This window comes from Armigeres subalbatus, chromosome 3 (genome assembly GCF_024139115.2).
Source record: "Armigeres subalbatus isolate Guangzhou_Male chromosome 3, GZ_Asu_2, whole genome shotgun sequence".
NCBI classification, from domain to species: Eukaryota; Metazoa; Arthropoda; class Insecta; order Diptera; family Culicidae; genus Armigeres; species Armigeres subalbatus.
The window spans coordinates 202474250-202499949 of record NC_085141.1 but is presented as its reverse complement, the minus strand read 5'-3'; positions in this window follow the sequence as shown (position 1 = coordinate 202499949).

The following is a 25700-nucleotide window of genomic DNA, read 5'->3' as shown; positions in this document are numbered from 1 at the left end:
CCTTCAAGCCAAATGTAACAAATATATTAAGTGTCTATATCCACTTATAAACAGAAAATCAAAACTTTGTCTTAAGAACAAACTTTTGATTTACTAACAAATTTTTAGACCTGCCATGTTGTATGCTGTGCCAATATGGACTAGTTGCTGCAATACCAGAAAGAAGGCACTCCAGAGGATTCAAAATAAAATTCTGAAAATGATTCTGAAGTTGTCTCCGTGGTATAGTACCAATGAACTTCATAGAATTTCTAATATTGAGACATTGCAACAAATGTCCAACAAAATAATTTCCAATTTTAGACAAAAATCGTTGCAATCTTCTATTGCAACGATTAACTCCTTGTACCCTTAGTATAAAATAGGTTAAGATTAGTTTAAGTTGAAAACATTGTAATTCCTACATGGTTCAATTCAACCAGAGGAAAAATTCTAACTGCCAGAGGCAATTGAAATGTATTAATAATAACTAAAAATATAACAGCAAATAAGGATGATAGTGTTAAGAAAACACGGAACACCTAGTCTAAGAGATGAATGCATGTATTAGATAATTAGCAAATAAAATTAGTTAAAAAAAAAGCATAAATTCGAGTGAAACCTGAGCTTTTTCTACGCAAGGGCGGATTTGAGCGAAAGGAACCATAAAATGAGTTGTTTCGGGGTTCCGTGCAGTTCTAAAATCCGAGCATACGAAAATTGCTGAATAGTAACAAATCTTGTTTTGATAGCAAAATAAGATATGGACTTGTTTGATATAAGAGATAAAAGATCAGATATCAATATTTTGCACTGAAAGATCATAAGAATATCATTTTATGCTATTTGTAATAAGAGATCAATATCTCGTGCTATTAGTTTGTTCTTAGGGGAGACTGGGGATAATTGATCCCCTTTTCTGATTTCTGATGTATCACAGCCAAAAATAAATAAACATACGCGATTTACACACAGACTCTCTAAGAAATATAGTATTTAACTTTACTGATGTATGACAGTCCTGTTGTTATTGATACATAATCGATTTTTTAGAATACTGTCAAAAATCGAATTTTTAAATATTCGGGGGAAATTGATCCCTCTCCAATAACTTGCTTTGATCAAATTAGGAAGGTGTTCTCGGATTTTTAAAATATTTTCCCTTCAAAATACGCTGTGTGTATACATGAACAATTTTCGTTATTGAATTCGACAGCACACGTGATTTTAAAATTTGGCGAAACTTGATCCCCTTTTTATGATATCTACGCAATTAATAATTTTTCCTGCCAACCCTTCACCAAATCTGTCAAATCTACAAAATATTAGAAGGCTTAGAACCAGTGTTGTCCTACACTCAGGGCAAAAAATTCTGCTCTTTGATATTACTCCATCTAAACGATTTTATAGTTTTAACTAAGTAAGTTCAACTAGTAGAAGGATATTTGAATTTTCTAAATGTCATGTCAAACTGTCAAAAAAATGCACACCAGAGTCACAAGAGCACGCGCTGAAAATACACTCCAGTGTATTTCAGTGCGCGCCTCCTGTTGCTCTGGCGTGCATTTTTTTGACAGTTTGACATGACATTTAGAAAATTCAAATATCCTCCTATTAATTGAACTTTTTTAGTTAAGACTATAAAATCGTTTAGATGGAGTAATATCAAAGAGCAGAATTTTTTGCCTCGAGTATAGGACAACACTGCTTAGAACAGATTTATATTTTTTTTATTTTTTCGCCAAATTTTTGTATGGGTGACTAATGGGGGCTCAAGTGTCCCCATATTAAGTCAATAACTTCAAATCTAAATATCCTACAACTTTGATGGAATGTTGACATTTTTATCAGTACAGATCATTAAGCATATTTATGGCTTTGTACTGTAAAAAAAAAACGAAACCATTTGGTCATTGCTATGAAAAGTTGTTCAAATTTTGGGTGGTCAATAAAAAATTCTTTAGGAATGTCAAAACATATAAACCGCTCTGCAGAATAAATAAGGTTGTCTATCCAAAAAAAAACTCACCACATAAAGGTCATTTGTCTAGAGGATTTATACTAAAAAATAGAACAAAATTACTTTAGTTCTCGATAAAACAGGGAGTGATCAAGTCTCCCCGGGGATCAAGTCTCCCCACCTTCCCCTATCATATAATGAAATTTAAATGATATTTCGGTGCAAATGTTTGGTATTGTTCTTTTTTCTCTTGTATCAATCAAGTCCATATCATGTTTTGTTATTCAGTTCATATATTCTGCCCGAGTAATTTAGTAAAAACTGTTCGATTACCTATTTCCAACCAGGTAATTCTCCGTACGATACAAGCTGCATCGCCAATTAGTTATTGTGTGCAAACACACCCTATAATACCTATAGTTTTAGCGCTCTACAAAACACAAGATCCCCTCTCGTGAACAGAATATTGAACTCGACACCCAAAGCTTGGTAATATTGTTCTTAAACCGGCAACATAATTTTTGGCATATTATTATTCTGTGTAGGGAAAGCCCTTAATTCATAATTGTGGCCGGGTCAAGCTCCAAGAAATTAAATGAAGGAACGTTATAAAATCATTTTTTTGCAATTGCTGATCATAATATTGTCCATCCGGAACAAAGTAAGAACGCTTTTTATTCCGAAGTTGGATTTTTCTCCAGATACAGGCAACTTTACCAACTTCGGAAGTAGTGCGCTTGATTCGCCTAAAGATGCGCTAAACAACGCATCAATTAGTTTGACAGATAAAACTTCGGAGGAAAGTTCGGTTCGGAAGTCCCGACTTCCGAATTCTAAGTGTGTGCTACGCCGATTCTCGGTCCTGTCTAAGATGTTTGGGGTTGGAAACATTCTGGACATCCTGGGCATAGTGTATCCATTGTACTTGCCATACAAAATACATACTCATGCATTGGCGGGCATAGAAAAGCTTTCAGTTAAGAACAAGCATCACAGAATCCTGCATGCTGTGTCACAGTATGCGTGGAATAATGAAAATGACAGTTGTGCGATGCTTTCATATTGAGTGGTGTGCACTCGAAAATGCGAGTGAATTTTGTTTTGGATTCCGAGATGCTTGTCCTTAATAACTGAGGAAATACTAATAGAGTTCCAGTTGCAATGTAGAGCCATTGAAGAAGAAGAAATGCACAAATCACTGGGGTCGTATTTTACACGGTTTTCACCCAATTATGCGACTAATTTGAAACGGATTTCGAAATTTATACGGATTTTTCCAGACATTTTTTTTATCCGTTTTTAAAATGTCGGGAAACACGTGAAAACGGAACTCATGCGTTTTTTACGCAGATTTTGGGATTTACTACGTACGAATCCCTCTCGTAATGACCGTCTCCAGTCCCGAATCCACCTTATTAAAATTGTTTCACAAGTAGGCTTCATTTTATTCATATTGAATCTGGATTTAATACAAATGTTATGTAATAATTCACATGATGAAGTAAAGGATAAACCTTTAATGTTTATTTCGCCAGAACAAATGGCATTCACCTAATCAATATCAATCTGAAATATAGACTAACATGGGAAAAAAAAAGCTTGGCTGCTTTGACCATTAAAATTTTGATTAATAATAGTAATTTGTGCAACTGGTGATTTTTCTGCACGAGTTGTACGTATAGGTATCCAACGAGTCTTGCCGAGTTGAATAAATACTACGAGTGCTGAAAAAATCGCTATTTTTTTGCAATGACGAAAAATGAACTTTAATTTGATAAATCTGTTCCAAAATTGTAGTCTAATTTTCTCCACATGATCATTCTTGCCAATAACTTATGTTTCTGCGGAGAAGAATCAGATTCCATGTTACCGTGCCACATTGCAAAGTTCAATGAACCGTGAAGCGATAGATGTACTTGCCTTTGGAAACTTTGGATGTCATGACCGCCAAACTATTTAATTTGATACGGGGCGCATAGAATACACCATTTGAGCACTTACCCAAGCTAATTTAGTAAAATGTAGTCACGTAACGACTGTTCTGGTGTTGGTTTTTCATTATGGCACCCAAATGAGTGTTATAATGAATATTATGCAACCCATTTGAGTTGCATAATGTTCATTAAAGCATCCATTTCGTTGGTATGGAAAAGTAGGCCGTTTTATCACTCAAAGACGAACTGTAAACCAGATATTATGATCAGGAATTGCAAAAAATCCATTATATCACAAATTTGGATGCTATAATGAAAAACCAACATCAGAACAGTAGTTACAGGACTACATTTTGCGAAATTAGCTTGGTAACGTGCTCAAATAGTGAGAGGGGGGGGGGCTTAGCTCTTGAACAACGAGGCTTTTTATTTTTTTTACCCGAAAAGCTTTAGAAGCTATTTCCATAAAAAAAGTAGAAGGTTGTATCAGAGACACAACCGCAAAATCAACGTACAATTACGTATTAGAGTGCAGCGACTCAGAACAGTAGATATAGGTTTCTTCAGGGTGACCACTTAACTTCCATTTTAAAATTCCCGCATATTTCCCGACTTTTTCCCGATATTTTTTGAAAAATTGCACAATTGCACATTATTCGGCAACTCGGCCGTACGAAAACCATTTTTTTGTTAAATATCTTGGCTGGGCATATGCACAGCATATGTTTCGAAATGGACAAATTGATATGAAATTTGCGAAAAAGAATCCACGTGTCTTGGAGGGACACGAACCCTCAACCTCCTACTCTCTAGATAGGCGTGATAACCCCTACACAACAAGACCACTTAAAGGTCACGTTTGCGGAAAAGCCATCAGAATCCGAGTACCAACCTCCACCGCGGTTAGCAAATTGAATATCTTTCGGATGCTTGATTTGCCCAATCTCCACATGTGCTTTACTGTTGTATATCCACAGCCAAGCGAGTGCACATTGTTTATTAAACGAGAGGATCGCACTCCATGCCCCCCAGTAACGGACTGGGCGGGACGGTATAGAATGCGAATTCAATCGCACTCTGCTGTGCCAAAGGCTTGCTTGGCTAAAGCATTTGATGAGTATGATTGCCTTTACGTAAGCGGTCGCGTGTACTCAAACGACTAATGACGGTGAAAGACCGACACTTGATTACAATTAATTGCATATTATTCGGCAACTCGGCCGTACGAAAACCATTTTTGTGTTAAATATCTTGGCTGTGCATATGCACAGCATATGTTTCGAAATGGACAAATTGATATGAAATTCGCGAAAAAGAATCCACGTGTCTCCAAGACACGTGGATTCTTTTTCGCGAGGATTATATTACAAACATAGTCATAACATGTTTATTTTTTGACACTTGTATAGTTAGAAAATACATCTTAATGATGGAAGTATAGCTAAAACACACATTTTGAACGTAATTTTAACATCTTTTAGGATCAAAGCAACGAACGTTTTTGGTCGACTTTGTTGTTTATCGAGAACTCACCATATTGTTGCTTGGCAGATTCGAGATTTTATTTACAGAAAATTCCCTTATTTGGCATAGTTCTTTTTTCTTCAATCAATGGCGCATAAATTTGGGAGAAGTAAAATGAAAAGTTCGCCGATGAACCATGAGTCGCATATAATGCGAGGCTTCGAAACAAATTTAAAGTTTGTATTTAGTTTATGCCTTTTAATTTTATCAAAATGGTATTCATCATTTCATGCATGCATTTTTTATTCGTTTTTGTATATGGTTTGTTTCGTTGTTAATGTTGGTCATCATTTTTGTTTTGGTATTCAATTTGACAGAACCATGTTGAGAGACGGTTATTGAAAACTTCCTTACCACTTAACTTTAGTCGTGTGAATGTGCAATGAAAAACTTGGTTGCGACTGAAAGATGTTGAAAACAGGGTTGTAAATATTCGGCAGCACTGGATGAAGGTGATGTTTTTTTTATATCATGTTTTTATTTTCTTTCTGCTTTGAAATCAACCTTACATTCCCGGAGAGGCAGAAAAGTAAACAACAGAACTCACATAACCCACTGCGCCGCGAAGATGAAATTTACCACAGCAAAATGTACACATTCACCCAGCAAATTGTAAAAATTCACCACGCGTTTAAATGGGCCACTCACAGTCATACGGTAAGGCGCGAACTGAGCAGCCTGTCAGAGCGACTTGTGAGGGGCTGAATGCGAAATTGAATGGTCGGTGTTGGAAATGATTTTTCGGCTGAACCCAGTCGCACTCACCACGGCGGCGATGAAGGCGACTGCAGATTATACTGAGATCCATGTTTTTCACTGCATTGACTGTGAAATATTTCTACCCTGGTTGAAAATATCAACAATTTTTGCGCTGCTTGGGTCGTGTGAAAGTAATGAAACAAGTTTTCGTTACCAAAACATAACAAGCGTATATGCTTGAAAGATGCATTTTTAACTCTCATACAACAAACTGTGTTACTTGGGCAGTCACTCTCAAAATTGTGCGTACAGCATGGATAAGATGAAAATATTTGAAAATTCCAAAGGAAATTTAATTGTTGGCTCGGTTGTTTTTAATGCATTTCTATATGCATCTCTTCCTTCAATGTATGCGTACATAAAATGGTTGAAATTTTTCCTCTAAAGTTTATTTCTCTCTGAAAATAATCTCAAAATACGCCTGTTACAGGTGACAAAATTGAGCGTACAGCGAATGTTTTCCTATAAAATTCCTTATTATAAAAGCGATTAATGTAATTTAAAGTTATTTTTTCATGGTTATATTTATAATAACGAATATCCGCTACTTAAACATTCAATGTTTTGAAATTAAACTATGTTTTGGTCAAAATGGCGAACAAGCGAACAAATGTATAAACAATGCTATTTAACAATTCATTGCTGCTGGGCAAAATAGATGCCTCAAGATATGGATTTCACCGACATCGTGTCTTATATATGATAGATAATCGAAATCGAGCGAAACATACGATAAATTTTGGAAATTTCAGTCGGTAAATGAAAACTGATGTAAACCTACAGAGAAAACGACAAATGTTGAAAATGGCATAATTCAAATTAAGTATAACTTTATTTAAAAGTCGATGTATAGGTAGCTTATAGGCTCAGGACACTCATCTTCTTCTTCTATATACATAAAAATGAATTTCTGTCTGTCTGAACCTTAAGACTCCGAAACTACTGAACCGATCGGCGTGAAAATTTATATTCAGAGGTTTTTGGGGTCGGGGAAGGTTCTTAGAATGGTTCGAGACCCCTCCCTCCTTTAGAAAGGGGGGCTCCCATACAAATGAAACCGAAATTTCTGCATAACTCGAGAACTAATCAATTTTAGGCGAAACGAAGTTCGTCGGGTCTGCTAGTTAATAATAATTAATAAAAAAGCAGCACACGGATACATTATAAGATGTCATTTTATATTTGAAGACTCAGTCACCGTAGGAACGAATTTGGTTGAATAATTTAAATTCACCAAGATTTCATTAAATAAGCTGCCGAACTCTTAAAAAAGTTTATTTTTACTCGCCAAATGGAAATCATCTAATTGTATCCCTTATGGTAACAGATCGTGGAGTTAAATCCAAATTTGATTATGAAATTACGATTTTAAGCTATCTTTTCAATATTAAATCAAAAGAGCTGTACGGGACTGAAAACCTGTATTTATGTTCGGTACCTTTAGATACACCTTGTACTTCTATAATTCGACTGTGAATGATTGGTTTCAATAATATTACTCTCAATGATGGACCTGAGACAATAATCGAGCTTCAACACAAATTTAAGTTAAAGACATACTATTAGACAGAAAAGACATACAAATTAAAGCATCTATTTTGCCCAGCAGCATTGAATTGTTGAATAACAATGTTCTTACCTCTCACTTGTTCGCCATTTTGACCAAAACATGGTTTAATTTCAAAACATTGAATGTTGAAGTAGCGGATGTTTATTTTTATAAATATAATCATGAAAAAACAATATTAAAATACATTATTCGTGTTTATAATAAGAAATTTTATAGAAAAAAAATTCGCTGTACGCTCAATTTTGTTATATCTAATAGGTATATTTTGAGATTATTTTCAAATAAATAAACTTTAGAGAAAGAATTGTACGCATACATTGAAGGAAGGGTTGAATATTGAAATGCATTAAAAACAATTGGCCAACCAATTAATTTCCTTTGAAATTTTCGAACGTAGTCAACTAATCCATACTGTACGCTCAATTTTGAGAGTGACTGTATATACTGTGTTCAGAATAATAGCAGCGGAAGCCGTTTTTCATACAAAATGGTCAACTTTGACAAGCTGTAACTTTGTACCCCGATGACCGAATGAGCTGAAATTTTGACAAAGAACTACAAATATGTTGATATTATGTTTATATATGTTCAAATATGTTTTTTTTTCGAATGACGCGTTCAAAAGTCGTCAGTAAACGTCATATAAAATGACAAGCAGGAGAAAAAATGCATTTTTAACATACCCTCGGAAAACCCGGAATATCTCTGGTGACCAAGGACCTATCTCGGGTTTCGCTTAAGGATAGTATACTAGAAGAGTTTCCGCGTCCGATGGTCCCAATTTCATCGAAATCCGATTTTTCTACGCAAAGTTATGCTGGTTTGAACTTCGACAAAATTTTGCCTATCTCAACCTTTTTGTCTAACCCCTGTACATTGTATTGCGATATACAAAACACATACTCATGCAATGGCGGGCTACTGAACCGATCGGTGTGAAAATTTGTATGTAGAAGTTTTTGGGCCGGGGAAGGTTCTTGAGATGGTTTGAGGCCTCCCCCCTTTGGAAAGATGGGCTTTCATACAAATGAAACACCAATTTTTGCATAACTCGAGAACTAACAAGAGAAAAAATCAGTTTTAGGCGGAACGAAGTTCGTCGGGTCTGCTAGTGTCAAAGTCAAAATATAAACCGTAAATACACTGACTATGGGTCACTTTGTAACAATAATTAGTCACTCTAATTTGCATGTTGGTTAAATGGAAATGACTCATATTAGTGTTTGACCCATGATTATGGGGTCAGTGTACTAGGGGTAGTACATTCAGAGATATGCGAAAGCGGCCATCTTGAGCCAATCGTGTCAAAATCTGAGCCAAATGAACGGTATTGTTGTAGATTGAGAGGTATTGCGAGAGTGATTAAATAGATTTTATGCAAAATTTTGTGGATAAAACAATTCGTTCGACTTTTGCAAGTAGAAGTAGTCTAGCTTATGCATTGTATTATGTTCATTCGAATTGCTAAAAGATATTTTAGTTACTAGATAAAGATTGTCGATTCGGTTCCCTTTGTTCTGCTGTCCGAAACATGTGTGGTACATACCTGTCAAATCGTATGGATTTTCCTTCTTTGACATTTAGCTCCCCTATCCTCGCCAGCAAAAGATGTTCCGGACAGCGACGACAGCGACAATCTTTATCTAGTAACTAAAATATCTTTTGAATTGCTCTTTAATTTTAATGAAATAATGCTGGAGAGTAGACAAAATAATCTAAAAGGGTAATCAAATGTAAACTCATGTAGCATCGAGCATTGAGAACTGTCAAAATCTGAGCCAAATGAGCATTGTTATTGTTGCAGATTGAGAGATATTGCGATTGTAATATAAAGTGGCCAGATTTTTCTTGGGCCAATCCGAGACATTTTTGCAATATGTGTTTTAAAATCGTATCAAATTGTCTAAAAAAAGTGTTCCCTATCAACCTACAACGTGTATGACGCTAACCTGTGCTGGTAGAATCATATTCAAATCACAATCATTGAGGCCTCAAGCGCGAGCTAACTTGCTTGCGATTCTATTTATAAGGAGAGCAGTGCGCTTGAGTTTTTCGATCAGAATTGCATATAGCTTCACTCAATCGCCGAAAAAAAATCGCCTCGAAAGCCGCCAAAACACAATTGAAGAGTATTCTATGTTTACATATGGTCTTATTACTCATTCTTTTACGCAAAAGCAAGTTAGTTCAATGCATTCAACAAAGAAAATCATGTAGAAAACCATGTAATACTAATGACACACTGGTGATATTCGTACCATGGTACAAGTTGTACCACAGGTGTGTCACCTTGTACCACGCTGGTACAACGTGGAAAACCATGGTACAATATGTACTAGGGTACATAACCGTACTATACGATAGTCCTTGTACCATCAGTGTGTCTTTAGTATAATGATACAAATTTCGAGTTGAATCATGAAGAATTATTAAAGCCATAAAACTTGTGGGATTTGACTCACGATTGATATGGATTATGCACGAGATTTGGGAATTTGAGTTTTCCCAACTAGGTACTAGATTTCATATAAACAAATAGGTATTCTAAAATCTTTGTATTTTACAAATATTTTTGAAATTAGAAAAGTTTTACAATCAAGACCTCGTAGCCAAGCGATTAACGGTACCAGTATTCTGAGCATATTATGTAGTATGTCGTGTGTTATGAGGTGGGGGTACAATTCCCGCTCCAGCCGTGAAATCTCTTCGATAAACGAAACATTCTTCTGTGATCTAATATGTTTTGTACTTAGTTTGTTGTCTTGAATTAAAGATTAGTCTGAAAATTAATTGATTGAGGACGGTGATATTGTCTTTTTCAGGTGTTTTTCTAATTTTGAAGATTTTTTTCATAGCAGTAGATTTAAGGATACTTCAGATTTTACATAATTTTCAAGATTCCATTTTCTCCAAATTATGGAGTATTGCCATGATCTAACATTTTCAAAATATCCACAGATATTTTTTATTCCGTGGATCATACAAATATTCCTTATCATTCCAACATTCGTTCCAAGTTATTCAAATGCTTTAGATTACTAAAAATTCAACATCCAGAGTTTAACAAATCAACTCAATTTTTGCTGATCCTTCTGAATTCGTAGATTCCGTTTACGGAAATGGTCTAGATTCTCATAATTATTCAAACCTTTATTCATTTTGCCTCTTTTCTTCTGATTATTATGTTACATCCCTTTTCCATAGAATCCATCAACATCATTGCAATAGAATTTTTTTTTCGAAAAGTTTTACCGAATAGACAATTTGGTTTACTTTCGCAAGTAGAAGTAGTCTAGTTTATGCATTGTATTTTGCTTTTTTGTACTGATAATTTTACTGATAATTAACGGTTGAAGGATAGGCAACATAATCGAAAAGTGTCATCAATTGGTAAGTAATGTACGACCTCCAACATTTTACAGAATGACAATTGCTGACAGCGTTTGTTTGCGAAATGGAGGCGGTTCCTTCATCAATGCTGCCACTTGGAAAAGTTTCGAGAAAAAGTAGAATCATGTAAATTTGACATGGCATGATATAGAAAATGAGAATTAAAATGCCTCTAGAACGCTGTAAATTATTTTTAGTCAAACAATTTTTAATTGGTGGAGTTAGAAATTCGAAAATCTTGAGCATTTACTTATTCGAAAAAAATATAAAAATCGAGTTATCATGTCTATTTTCTGTGCTTTTAAAATTCTAACCCCTTAAACTAAGATTTTTTTCGAAAAATATCTTTAATTTTTGTTTTATGACAAAAATATACTGAATTTCCTATACCACTCCGTGTGAAATTTCAATTATTCTACTTTTTTTTCGATGACAGCTGGTGGTCTTCTCCTCCCCAATTAGCAGCGTTGCGAAATCGTCTGGAAAAGTATTTGCCCATTCTTAATATCCCTAGTAAATCCAAAAAAATGTTTGTACTAACTTATGAATTTTGGTCGAGATGAAGTTGGCCGGGTTAGCTAGTTATATAATATACATAGTCAATGTTATATAATCGTTTCCTAATTATTGTACATAATCTGCACGATATTGCCGATAACAGAATATGTTTAATACTAACTCGTTATTGATTTAAGTTTAGTCTATGCATTAAACGCAAAACCGATTTGTAACCTGTTTACTATCTATGCAGGGACAAAACACCCTATTCTGCATTGTGTCACTTTGAAATAAATTGCATTTGACATCTCTGGCTCTTAAAATTTGAACTGCGTAGTGATGATGCTTCTATTTGGTTACAGAGAAGTACCTACACTTTATTGGTTTCATAGAACAGAACGAAAGCACGGTGCACTTGGTGTTAACAAACATATAAACTAGATTCAGCATCTCACTGAACATATCGATGGCTTCCCTACATGATGGTATTCGAACGCAGTCAATGAAAGATGGTGAATCACCCCTTGGTATAGCATTCAGATTAGATGCGCATAGCCAAATTGACTGGTCTGGATCTCAACACCACGGCCGTCTGTGATGAAAACGATACACATGTACTTGAACCGCATAAACAACAAGTGTTTCATTCAGGCAGGAGGGCAGCTTCGGTGTTCACAATACTGAAGGGGAATGAAACAGCCTAGGGTTGAAGCTGCGGACACGCTAAATTTTGAGAATCTGCTACAGGGATGCTTGAAGAATTTTCATGCATAGTTGTAGTTAATCGCTTAGAAAAGGCATCTGCTTCTCGAATTTTATTCGTATTCAGGGAGGAAAAGACAGTTTAGCTGTGAAATTCTTATTGTACAAGCGACACAATTTTCTATGGTACACATGAATGGAATTTTCTTCAAGTTGAAGTTCATTTAGTTGTACTATGCTATTGGATGGATTACAGCACTATTGAAAAGCACTGAGCTTACCAAAAAATTCAAGCAGATGAAAATATGCAAAAAAGATCAAAAAAATTTCTGACTCAAACTAGAAGAAAAATGTATTTCGACCTCAACAGTAAGGCCGTCTTCAGTGTCTCGTTCTTGACTCAAAGTCGAGTAAAGTACAAGAAACTAAAGACAGCCTTACTGTTGAGGTCGAAATACGTATCAGTCAAATGTACAATAAAGTAGTGGAATTAAATGGGATAGTACAAACTCGCCTTATGACAAGTAAATACATTCCACTAAAAGCTTAAAATAATTTTCTTATTATTTTATAAGACATTTATACGCAAATTGGGGTGGACAACATTTCCACTTCCGACGTACGAGGGGCGTACGCACAAAAGCAGATAAGTCGTTTTGAAAATTTTGGCTTGAAATCTACTGCATTGATAATAAGAACATATCAACGTGGAGAAATCGTTCAATGCAGTTAAGTCCCTATGATATTAGTTAATTTTGAACATTATCATTGAAAATATATGATTAATAAATATATAAGCACTGTGGAGCTAAAGACGAATTGAATAAAGCAAAGAGCTTTCAAATTGGATGATTTTCTCTTGAACTAAATTGTGATAAAATAAATTTTGACTAATTTTTATTTATACTGATAATGACTCAAAGATTTATTGCAGGAGGTCCTCATCATCACGGCATTAATTGTTGTAGAATTTTTTTTATGAAACTCAACTTCAAATAATTGAAGTTTTATTTTAATTAGGTGTGGACAGTTATACCAGCAGGAAAGGTTTCGTTGGATAGTTATTACTACAACACCTTTGGGGACGAAATTATTTATGAACATATAACACGCCAATGTTCTTAACTGGGCATGAGTTTGCTTGTTTTCGCTTCATACGTAGTCCACATGTTCTGTCATATCAAGTGGCGGTGAAAACAAACCAAAATCATCAATCCGGTTCTAATGATTATTTTAGTGACCCAACCACTCTCTCACGCAATATTTGCTGTGCGGTTCGTCCATTGCTCCACATGTATGTATTTAAATGGAAGAATGTAAAGCGACAGCCACATAAACTCCCTGTAATAAAAAGATTTTTCTACGGAGATCCATTGGATAATGCCAATTGGGGAAAAACATTAAAAGAATGTGAAATTCCAATGACAAATTTTCCTAAAACATATCATATTGTAAATTTTCAGAACAAAATGCAATAAATAGTGTAAAGTTATCTGCAACATTCTGGATTAGCCAGCTTAGTGGTTATAGGGCTTTAAATTACACATTATACATCCAACCATCCCCTTGCAATATTACACAGGTGAATTTAAAACTTCTTTACAAGTAAATTATTTATATACGTTTTAATTGGAATTAATTATTAACTTTCAAAATTAAGAAGATCCCCCTTGGAACTATTTGTAGTTTTTATTGCAGTGTTCATTTTTGAAAAAGTCTCTTGCACATTTTTTATTTATTGGACGAATTGAATGTTAATGTATGGTATAAACCGAAATTAGGACTGACTGTAAAAGATGTTCTATGAGATTTTTTATATGCTTATGATACGTTTTTATTTTTGTTAGGTATACCACGTTCAATCATAAATTCCCGCTATGAAATCAATAACACAGGCCATACCCAGAGAAGCTTGCTTTAGCTGAAAGATGGAACACACAAGGATCTTAGGCTGGCTCATGCATAACCAACAAGACTTACCATTTTGTATTGTAAAGGAATGTATTTTTTTTTCCACTAAACGAAAAATTGATTTATTTCATAATCCACATATTTCTAGCAATTTGCAAGCCTCTTGCTAAAAGTGTTTGCATCAAACAATATGAAATAGTTATTTCATTCTTTATTGCTGATTTACTGCTTTATTCAATTGAATATCATTGTACCTGAATCGCATGATTGAAACAATAATAAAATCGTTCTTTTGATTATTTCATAGGGTTAAAGAAGGTATTCGTCTTTTCGTCGTAGTCTCGAAAACCAATAAAAGTGACACTTTTTTGCCAAACTTATACGTACCAAATCGTAACCTCAAGAGAAGCGTTCTGATTTAGTGTACTAACAAATTAACGTTGCTTTCGTTGGTTTTAGCCCCTACGACGATGAGCGAAAATACCTGCCGTGTCCCTAATACATTGAATAAGTCAATGTTCTATAACACCGTTTATTTTTATTCGATGGGTTTTGAAGTTCCTTCAATCTAACATTCTGCATTATCTCTGTAAGTCGATGTTTCCCTAACTAGATATTCTCTACAAAGCAATGAATATTCGGATGAGCAGCCGAAATTTACTGATCTCGTATACTAATCCCAATCCACCTTAAACATTGTAAACCTATCCTCGAGTCACCACGAGTGGGTTGACTTATATCTTACTTACTTACATTACTTACTTTTGGGTCCTGTACACCTCCGGTGATGCAAAGGACCGACTTGGAAGATCTCCATCCTGAGCGATGTCCAGTTATCACTTTAACCTGTTGTCAGGGTACATTTCGGTCTATTTCTTTTTTTTTATTGAGGCTTCGCCGCCATGGGCCTCTGGGTGTGCCTATGCTACGATGTCCCCCTGGGTTCCGGTCTAATGCTTGCTTACAGATTTCGTTTTCGCCCCTATGTAAGGTGTGGAAAACCCAGCTCCACTTCCAATCCCGAATTTCTGTTACTGTCGGCGTCTGGTGACAACGACGATAGAGGTCGTTGTTTGGAATCCCGTTGTGAGGCCTCTAGGCCCGAATTACATACCGCAGGCATCTGTTGATGCATTTCCTCTACTACACATCATGCTTCGCTAGCGTATAACAGCACAGATTTCACGTTAGAGTATAAAAATTCGTATTTTGGTGCTCATACAAAAATTTTGCGAAAAAAAAATCGTTCACAGGTTTCTAATTTTTTGTAGAATTGCCAAATTTGATGCAGGATTGATTAAAAAAATATTCATTAAGTGAACCGGTGCCAGCGAAAGTGGTACATTTTACATTGAGTAAATTTTACAGGAGACGCATTTTTCCAAAAACTTCGAAAATAAAATTCAAATTACCATTTTTCTGCATCTCAACTGTACCAACGTGTTATGAGTGATGTGCATAAAGGTAGTAATGAGAAATATGCGAAGTTTCTTGACAAATGTCAAGGTTGTTTGAATAAAAGGCACATGTACCACTATTAATGGGAACAAAATGCAACAGAAACCGAAAATCGTTGCCAGTAAAAGTGGTACATGTACATTTACAAAATTATTTTAAACGGCAGTAAACCATCTTGAAATTCAGAATAGAGTTAAAATCTGTTGCAGAAACATACATGTTGTCAAATTTTCTTTTTAATAAGTTGATTTTAGTGGGTAAAACTGTACATGTACCACTTTTCCTGGCAACGAAATTGCCATTGTGATATATACCAGAAATTAAAAAGTGCATATCACACGAAAGTTCTATGAGAAGTTGAACCGTTCACGTAAGGGCCACGTGCCACAGCCTGATATGTGTAAGGCCATAAACGGGAACCTTCTTACAAACGAGCGTGAGGTGATCCAAAGGTGGCGGCAGCACTACGAAGAGCACCTGAATGGCGATGTGGCAGACGAAGATGGCGGTATGGTGATGGACCTGGGAGAACGCGCGCAGGACATAATTCTACCGGCTCCGGATCTCCAGGAAATCCAGGAGGAGATTGGCCGGCTGAAGAACAACAAAGCCCCTGGGGTTGACCAACTACCAGGAGAGCTATTTAAACACGGTGGTGAGGCACTGGCTAGAGCGCTGCACTGGGTCATTACCAAGATTTGGGAGGAGGAAGTTTTGCCGTACTCTCCCAAATTTTATGCCGTCGACTAGCACCAATTGCAAGGGAGTTCGTGGGGCAGCCGGATAAACTGACACGGTTGATCAAAGCGACGATGGATCGGGTGATGTGCGTAGTTCGAGTTTCAGGAGCATTCTCGAGTCCCTTCGAAACCCGCAGAGGGTTACGGCAAGGTGATGGTCGTTCGTGTTTGGTATTCAACATCGCTTTGGAAGGGGTAATACGAAGAGCAGGGATTAACACGAGTGGTACAATTTTCAATAAGTCCGTCCAGCTATTCGGACTAGTCATCAACACGTCGAAGACGAAGTACATGATAGGAAGAGGTTCAAGAGAAGATAATGTGAGCCACCCACCGCGAGTTGTCATCGGTGGTGACGAAATCGAGGTGGTAGAAGAATTTGTGTACTTGGGCTCACTGGTGACTGCCGAAAATGATACCAGCAGAGAAATTCGGAGACGTATAGTGGCTGGAAATCGTACATACTTTGGACTCCGCAAGACCCTCCGATCGAATAGAGTTCGCCGCCGTACCAAACTGGCAATCTACAAAACGCTCATTAGACCGGTAGTCCTCTACGGACACGAGACCTGGACGATGCTCGTGGAGGACCAACGCGCACTCGGAGTTTTCGAAAGGAAAGTGCTGCGTACCATCCATGGTGGGGTGCAGATGGCGGACGGTACGTGGAGGAGGCGAATGAACCACGAATTGCATCAGCTGTTGGGAGAACCATCCGTCGTTCACACCGCGAAAATCGGACGACTGCGGAGGGCCGGGCACGTAGCCAGAATGTCGGACAATAACCCGGTGAAAATGGTTCTCGACAACGATTCGACGGGTATAAGAAGGCGAGGTGCGCAGCGGGCAAGGTGGATCGATCAGGTGGAAGATGACTTGCGGACCCTCCGTAGACTGCGTGGTTGGTGACGTGTAGCCATGGACCGAGCCGAATGGAGAAGACTCTTATACATCGCACAGGCCACTTCGGCCTTAGTCTGAATAAATAAAATAATAATATCTCCAGATTTAGTTATCAAAAATCACTTTTTCGTTATTCCCTTACTAAACCTTTGCTCACAGAAGCAGTTGGTGTAAAAAACACAAAATTGACAAAAATGGTTTATGTATACCACTTTCGCTGGCACCGGTTCAAGTATCTATCTACATATTTATGATGGTCGTACACTCTGCGTTGGTCGGAGAAAACTGAATGTAATATCGTTCGTTCTTGGGTCGCCAGTCGCTACATTAGCAGCGAATGCGGGGTTTAATCCGGAACCGATATTCTCTTCTCTCATGACTTTTGATGGTCTCTCTTCCGGTATACGCACTACATGTCATTTGTAGTATTCTATCGATGTCTGCATTTTGTATATTTGGAACAACTCGCGATTCATGCGTTTACGCCATTCATCATTCTCCAACACGCTGCTATGTATTGAGCGCAGTATTTTCCGTTCAATCGGGAGTACTCCCGATTCTATAGTCTGCATCTGGACAGGGCGACTGGATGAATCAACTATGCATACAGAGCTAGTTTTGTCCGGAACCAACACCGTTTGGACTGCCACGTTCTCTACCAGCCACCAAGTAATTGGTTTGGAATTTGGAAATATGGGAGTTTATGATCAGCTATGTTGAATAGTAGATTAGAGAGCTCATCGGATGTCTCATCAGATATTCTGACGCTTGATTTGAATCCATCCAGCGTCGCACGAATCAGCCTAATAAGCTTTGCCAAAAATCCATGTTCCAGCATTATATGCCACATTTTTTTTTTTTTTTATTCTTTATTTGAGTGATTTTTAAGGTTTTACAAAGTTCATCACTATTATATGCCACAGTTCGTTCCGTTTCACTAAGTCGCACGCTGCCTTGAGATCAGCTAGCTGTATTCCTTGAGTCCGCAAGTTGTATTCCCGGAATTTATCAAGGATTTGTCGCAGAGTAAACATCTGGTTCGTTATTGATCGTCCCTCTCGAAAACCGCTGTGATATTCGCCGACAAAGGTCTCGGTAAACGAGCGCAGTTTGCTTCTCACTTCGTCGAGCGTTGATGGCTTCACTGCTTGTCCATCATCTTCAATCCTGATTCTGTTTGTGCCCTCTTTGTCCGATTGTCCATTCAACAATAACTCAAATTGCTACTTCCACCTAGCAGCCACCCCTGCTCGGTCGGTCAACAGATTTCCGGAGCTGTCATTGATCATGACTGGCGCCGCGGCCGGTGCGCTTTTCTTGCACATGTTATTGATCGTTTTGTAGAACTTCCGTGCGTCGTTGCTGGCAAAGCTTCTTTCTGCCTTCGAGAGTACTTTTTCGACGTACCCCCTGTTCTTATGCCGGTTTCTCAGCTGCCCTTAGTTCTTTATATCGTTCGTTATTTTGACGTGTAGCCGTCACTAGCATGCGGCTCCTGGCCTGGTTTTTCTCATCTATCGCTCTTTGGCACTCCACATCAAACCAGCCTTTCCATTATTGGTTTCCTTGTGTAGAATCATGTACTTCTGTGGCTGTTGAATTGACTGCCTAGTGGACTTGTTGCCACAATGCGTTTAAATTTATTCCAGTTGGGTGCCAGTTGGGTGCCCTTCAATTCTTACGTTGAGCTTATGAACGAATTGCTCCGCTACGCCCTCGCCCAACAGTCGCTGTGTGTTCAGCCGTATGATTCTCTCACACCTAGAACCGGTGATGCCACTATGGGGGATCCCCATACAAGCGAGCGGTCAAAAATAAAATTGGACTTTTAAAGTGATTTTCCACTTAGTTTTAGCTGTGTATGGTCGAAATAGCATGAATATACAATTTCCAACCCCCCCCTTTGGGGATCGTCTATGAATTACGTAATTATTTTTTTCATAGGTTCGATTAACGTGACAAAGCAAACCTATTTGGGAAGTTGAAATTTCGTGCGTTTTCTTAAGGAGAAGGAAGGGGGCTGTACAAAAACTAAGTTCAGCAATTTATGGACATTATGGCGGCGATCATGTTAAATGACATTAATTTCATGACATTCCGTGATATTTTTTGTTCTCACTCTCATGCCTCACAATTTGTATTTAGAACAATTTGTTTGACAAAGTACTAGGATCTGAAGGATCATAAAGCATTAAATGTTAATCAAATAATCAGAATTGAAAATAACTTTTGAAAAAGGGTATTAGCAAATTAGAAATCGCAATCCCATGACATTTTTACGTGTACAAGTTATTCAAAAAATGAAATAAATATATTCACAAAAAAGGTGAAAATTAATTGTGAAATGAAAGAATCCTCCATTCTTCCAAAAAGAAAAATTTTTTAAATTAAAAAAACAACACTATTTAAATTACTTTTGATTTGTTTTCATGATTTCTACAAGTTATATACAGCATCATTCTTTTCTGTGTCAAGGTTTAAGTCTTCAATGATATTTTCTTCAATTCCATCAACGATGGAAGATGAGATAAATTCATCTAAAGTATTAGAAGATAAAGAACTTTTGAAAATCTTCAAATATTACAAAATTACGCATGGCATAAGAATAACTAAGTGAAAAATTTTTTCCAACGTCTCCTAGTTATCCAAATCGAGCTTAAAATGGATCTGATTCATGTAAGGCACGAAGGAAAATGTCAACATTTGCCTCTCTTGATCATTTTCTTGCATTATGAGTTCTAAATTTCTTCAACTGTTTATATTGACTTTCCGCTGGTTGTTCAGCCAGTGAACCTCAAAGTGTAGATGAGTGAATAAATATTTCCCTACCATTAGCCAGACATTCATGAACACTAGCAGGAATTTCATACGCTCCGTTCTAACTAAGATATTGTTCGTCTTTACTTTTGCAATAAACATGTCGGGAATTATTGATTCCAGGAGATTTATAAATATTTACATATTATGAAATCTCATATTTAGTTCTCCATCAGTAGCTAATGAATAGCTCAGAAAATTAGGTTTAGAGAATGACTCAAACCACTCAAGCCCCAAACGCATTTCAGCGGAATGGCGACGGAAACGGTAAAATTTGACAGGAAATATATGAGCGAACTGTTAAATCCTTCCGTTACCGTTGTGCTGCATTGCATTGGGGGTTTTATTCATTTACTCCTTTGAAAAGTTAATTAAATGAGCTCAAATGGTTATAAATAAAGTCGAAGTTATTACCAATAAATGTATTTTGACCATACCCTTTGAGCGCATAGTTCAGTCTGACCCATTTTCAATAGGAAACGATGGGACTAGATTTCCCGTCGAATGAAACTTGTTGCGAGAAAATCGGACACAAATAAGTGTCTAAATGGCGATTGCGTTCTTTTGCGCACATACATACAGACGCGCATGCACACACATACAGACATCACCTCAATTCTTCGCGCTGAGTTAGTTGATATATACCACTAGGGTCTCCGGGCCTTCTATCAAACATTCGTTTTGGAATGAGCATTAACCTTGGAGTACGAGAGAGGCAAAACACGGTAAAAAAACAAATGAAAAAAATCAGAGTGACTTAACTCTGTTAATTGCAAAATACTGGCAAGAAATTCTTTCAGGACATTTTAGTCGAAGCTTTGTCCTTGATGTGTATCATAAAAGAACCTGGGGATTCCTGAGGAAAAAAAGTTCTTCACTATCAAAGTTGAAAATAGCGTCGTTTTGGAAAAAATATTGCTTCCGCATTTTTTCAATTTTTTTCACAGTGTAACCATTAGTTTTTGCACACCATTTAAAAGCTTATACAATAACCTTTGTAATGATGTATTAACATTGAAGAAAAAACATTTAAAAAATATTTCAATAAATAGTTGAAAATAAAATATTTTTTCAGAAAATTTGCTAACTTTTTTACCCATTTCTGACTTTGCCACCTTATATCTTTGGAACTAGTGCACCTAGAGACTTCAAATTCAGAATTTCTCTTAATTAGAGTATTGACAATGGAGAGAAAATATTTTAAAATAATTCGGAAGACATGACATTTTCGATTAATGACCGCCCGAAATCCTATAGTGGATGCTGGGCAGCCTTGCGCGAAACTTACATACCACCAGAAGGGCAGAGTCTATATTTGGGTCTCGGAAGGTCCTCACATCTGAGAAGTACTGACCTTCCACCAAAACACGATCGATTTGAGAACATGAATCGCCATTTGGGTGTCTCTAGGTGTGCTTTCGAATATTATTGCTTTCGAATATTCTATACTCTGGCTGCGGCAAAATTGACTAGCCTCAAGCCGTTGTCATTGGTAGAGACATAGAGACTCTTCTTTCCAATGACTGGGCGAAAGAACTCTTCCCTTCCGACCTGTGCGATCGATTGAATATTACGTTTATTTACATGCCTCAAATATGTGCATGAAAATACATTTAAAATCACAACATATTTTTATCTGTGTTGCGAGCAAAGGCGTAGGATTGCCATTCCGGTTCCGGATGGCGAGTTCGATTCTCGGTCCAGTCTAGGATGTTTTCGGGTGGGAAACATTCTCAACTCACAGGGCATAGTGTATCCATTGTACTTGCCGCACAAGATATACTCAATTACACCCAGGTTTTTTTTTACGCGGTTGGAATTCATTAATTTCACGGTTAATCAGAACTTTTACAGCTTTTCAAATACCCCCTGAATTTTCTTTGATTTTTTGTGAATTTTTTGGTGGGGTTAACTCATTGCTTCATTGACCCTGAAGGTCTTAAACGACCAAAACCAAACCGTGTAAAAAAAAACCTGGGTGTAAGTTGAAAACCGGAATACGGGACTATCAGGTATCAGAACGTCGGCTCCAGGGGCACGTTCACCTCAATTTGGGAGATTTGTGCCATCGCCTTCATAGCCTTTTTCATCACACACCTGACGGAAGAGGAAGTGAACAAAAAGGAAAGGAATGTGGATGGGAGAACAAAGGGAATGTTTGGAAAAGGGCCCTTGAAGAGGGCATACAACGCATAAGCGTACAAGAGCTTATAGCTCCTTACCACAACGGGTTATGAACAACAAAATACTCTGAAGGTTCAGGTTTCTGAAGTCAATTTCACTAAGTAAGTGTTTACCAAATATTTGGAAGCGCAATTGTGCATAGACTGGGCAGTTACATATTAGATGATAAGAAGTTCCATAATCGGATTCACAACTATCACAAACAGATGATTCAACGCGTTGAATATTTGCCATGTGATAGTTCAGTCGGCAGTGACCTGTCAAGGCCTTGACTAAGACCCTGCAATTCTGTTTAGCCAGATTAGCTAAATAGCTTGCTACTACCGGAGATGGCTCCCGGATGTGCAATTTTGATTGATGACATGAATCCAGACTACTCCAATGCCATTTGTGCTGAGTGACAGCCCAAGAGTTGATCAAAAGCTTCACCCAACACTTGGATATTGGAATAGCTGGCTCAGGACCAATAAAGTCATGCGATGCTCCATTACGAGCTAACTCATCAGCCAATTCGTTTCCAGCTATGGAAGAATGGCCAGGTACCCATATAAGGTGTAAAGTATTAACTGAATTCAGTTCCTCAATTTGAGTTCGACATGCGATTACTAACTTCGACCTTGAGTTGGCCGTGGCGAGAGCTTTGATAGCTGCTTGGCTATCTGAACAGAAGTATATTACTTTGCCCATAATGCGTTGCTGCAGTGCAGTGATGGCAAATATTTCCGCTTGAAAGACAGTGCAGTGTGTACCCAGTGAGTGTGACTGTTCCAATCTCAGCTCACGCGAATAGACGCCTGCACCTGCTCTACCTTCGAGGAGGGAGCCGTCAGTGTAACAAACAATGCATTCCGACATACTTCTCTCCAAATATAAAGATAACTACTACCGTGTGTGAGATCACTTCGAGCAAGGAAAATTTTGTCCCAATTAACCATAAGCGGTAACAACGAAGTGTGTGTAGAGCTGCGGTTTACAGGATTCTCTTCCATAAAACCGAGTACCCATAGTCGGTAAGTACAAGACTGAATTGTCCTCACTTCCCCCTTTTGCCACCACACAAGACATCCGTAAGCCAAAATTGGTCGTACAACTGTTATGTAAATCCATTTGATATATTTGGGTTTAAGACCCCAAGTTTTACCAAAGGTTCGTCGGCATTGGCCGAAAGCCATACACGCCTTTTTTATTCTGAACTCAATGTTAGGAGTCCAGGAAAGCTTTGAATCCAAAATTAGACCCACATACTTTACTTGATCAGTTACATTGATTTCAGAACTAAAAAGATGTAATGGACGAATACCATTACGATTACATTTTCCGTGAAAAGAACAATAGATGTTTTATTCGGATTGACTGAAAGGCCATATTGGCGACACCAACTTTCAACTACCTGAAGAGCGTTTTGCATCAGGTCGAATAAGGTAGTAATGCACAAACACACTATCAATGTTAGATAGTCGTCGGCAAATCCATAGGTAGGAAAACCGTCATTATTGAGTAACCTCCATAGCGTATCTGCAACGAGATTCCACAAAAGTGGAGATAATACTTGAGGGCATCCGCAGACATTTAATTTCCTAATCGCTGCTTGACGTAATGTCGAGTAGAGATGTCGGTTTTTAAGCATCTGGTGAATCCATTTGGTAATAATATTAGGTAGCCCATGACAACGTGCAGCTTTCAATATTGCATCGAAAGACACGTTGTCGAAAGCACCTTCAATATCTAAGAAAGCACCCAAGCACGATTGCTTTTGAGCGAATGCTTTCTCGATATCGTACACAACCTTGTGTAGAAGAGTCACGGTGGACTTTCCAGATTGGTAAGCATGTTGATTAACATGAAGAGGCATGTTTGCCAAACAGTCATCACGAATGTGATGATCGATAATACGTTCTAAGCATTTCAGATGAAATGAGGTCAGACTGATGGGTCTAAAACTCTAAGTGCTCTAACGATTCTTCATCAGAAGAAGTGTAGTCGCCATTTGGCTTGCGAATTTCGCCAACTTGGAAATCTTCGGATCTCGCAAGAATTTTATTCAAACGACTGGCTTCACTCAAATTGGAAACATTTGCACAAAGGTTTTTCCAGCCGGATCGTTCAGCAGATCGTAGAGCCTTCTTGTAAGCTTTGCGAGCTAACTTGAAAGTATCCGGTCCTGCTGAATGGCGTCTGTTCCAACTCCTTCTGCACTGCTTCCTTACCCGACTAGAAGGTCATATCAAAATTAAATCAACCTATGTTATTATGTAGCTAGGCGCAGCGTCTCTTGAAGATGGCTGGAGAGATATTCGATCCGCCATTGGTAGCACCGCAACCGCTGCACTTGGAACGGTGCCCCCGGATCAGAGAAACGACTGGTATGACGGCGAATGCTGTGAGCAGTTAGTGGAAGAGAAGAATGCAGCATGGGCGAGATTGCTGCAACACCGCACGAGGGCGAACGAGGCACGATATAAACAGGCGCGGAACAGACAAAACTCGATTTTCCGGAGGAAAAAGCGCCAGCAGGAAGATCGAGACCGTGAAGAAACGGAGCAACTGTACCGCGCTAATAACACACGAAAGTTCTATGAGAAGTTAAACCGTTCACGTAAGGGCCACGTGCCACAGCCTGATATGTGTAAGGACATAAACGGGAACCTTCTTACGAACGAGCGTGAGGTGATCCAAAGGTGGCGGCAGCACTACGAAGAACACCTGAATGGCGATGTGGCAGACGAAGATGGCGGTATGGTGATGGACCTGGGAGAACGCGCAGGGCATAATTCTACCGGCTCCGGATCTCCAGGAAATCCAGGAGGAGATTGGCCGGCTTAAGAACAACAAATGGGGTTGACCAACTACCAGGGGAGCTATTTAAACACGGTGGTGAGGCACTGGCTAGAGCGCTGCACTGGGTCATTACCAAGATTTGGGAAGAGGAAGTTTTGCCGCAGGAGTGGATGGAAGGTGTCGTGTGTCCCATCTACAAAAAGGGCGATAAGCTGGATTGTAGCAACTACCGCGCAATCACATTGCTGAACGCCGCCTACAAGGTACTCTCCCAAATTTTATGCCGTCGACTAGCACCAACTGCAAGGGAGTTCGTGGGGCAGTACCAGGCGGGTTTTATGGGCGAACGCTCCACCACGGACCAGGTGTTCGCCATTCGCCAAGTACTGCAGAAATGCCGCGAATACAACGTGCCCACATCATCTATTCATCGACTTCAAAGCCGCATATGATACAATCGATCGGGACCAGCTATGGCAGCTAATGCACGAACACGGTTTTCCGGATAAACTGACACGGTTGATCAAAGCGACGATGGATCGGGTGATGTGCGTAGTTCGAGTTTCAGGGGCATTCTCGAGTCCCTTCGAAAC